The sequence below is a fragment of the Silurus meridionalis genome, chromosome 3 (assembly GCF_014805685.1).
Source record: "Silurus meridionalis isolate SWU-2019-XX chromosome 3, ASM1480568v1, whole genome shotgun sequence".
Taxonomy (NCBI): domain Eukaryota; kingdom Metazoa; phylum Chordata; class Actinopteri; order Siluriformes; family Siluridae; genus Silurus; species Silurus meridionalis.
In genome coordinates this window covers 1,898,519-1,899,491 of record NC_060886.1, presented here as the reverse complement: position 1 = coordinate 1,899,491, position 973 = coordinate 1,898,519, and positions in this window count along the sequence as shown.

The window sequence follows — 973 nt, the reverse complement described above, 5'->3', positions numbered from 1 at the left end:
ATTAGGAGTGATCTCTTGGTTGTAAGTGTTTCAGTAAGCGGATGCAGAAAGAGATGAAAAGCAGACATGCTCTGCCTCTAACTGGATAAATCGAGACACTGCACACAAACACGTTAATTTGTGCAGAATTCACAGTATCGTCTCAAGTTATCATCTTGTTTACTACAATAACCATCATGACATCTTTTTTCTTGTGCTGTTAGTATAGGTGCAGGCTGCCACATCTAAACTTGACACCTCTAAAGCAAATAATGTAAATCTTAAGAACATCAGGTTTTCTAGGACACTGGCTTACCTTTTTTGAAAAGAATGAATGCAGCAGTATAGAAACCTTGAATTGTCACCCCTCTCAGTGACCTTTGTTTGATCCCTGGCCCCAAAATGCTGTTTGTGGACTACAGTTCAGCGCTCAACACCATAATTCCCTCCAGGCTCACCCAAAAGTTGGAGGTCCTAGGACTCAGCCTGCCACTGTGCCAATGGATCTCCAACTTCCTATACTGCACATGGACACTTTAAGGACAATCACTAAATCACTTTAATTTGTACCTCCAATATCTGCCATACACATCCATGTATATACATATATTTATATATATTTACTATAGTTTATACTTTTTATTTATCTACCTTATTTTTTATCCTTAATTCTATTCCTTTTTTGCTTAAATGTTGGATAGTCTTACAAAGCATTTTACTGCATGTCGTACTCTGTATGTGTATGCTACAAATAAAATTAGATTTGATTTGATTTGACTTGACTATGTCTCAGATTGGTGTCTGTGTGTCCTCCAATTCTCTTGCTTGGTGGTGCTTACATAACTCTCATAACTCTCCTCGACTCTTGCTCCCTTCTATTCCTTCTATTTACTACACATTCTCCAATAACCCTTTTCCCACTGGTCATAAGACAGACTTGAATTGATTGCAGTCTGTTTCTGAGTTTTGCATCTGATGTATCATACAGTTGTAA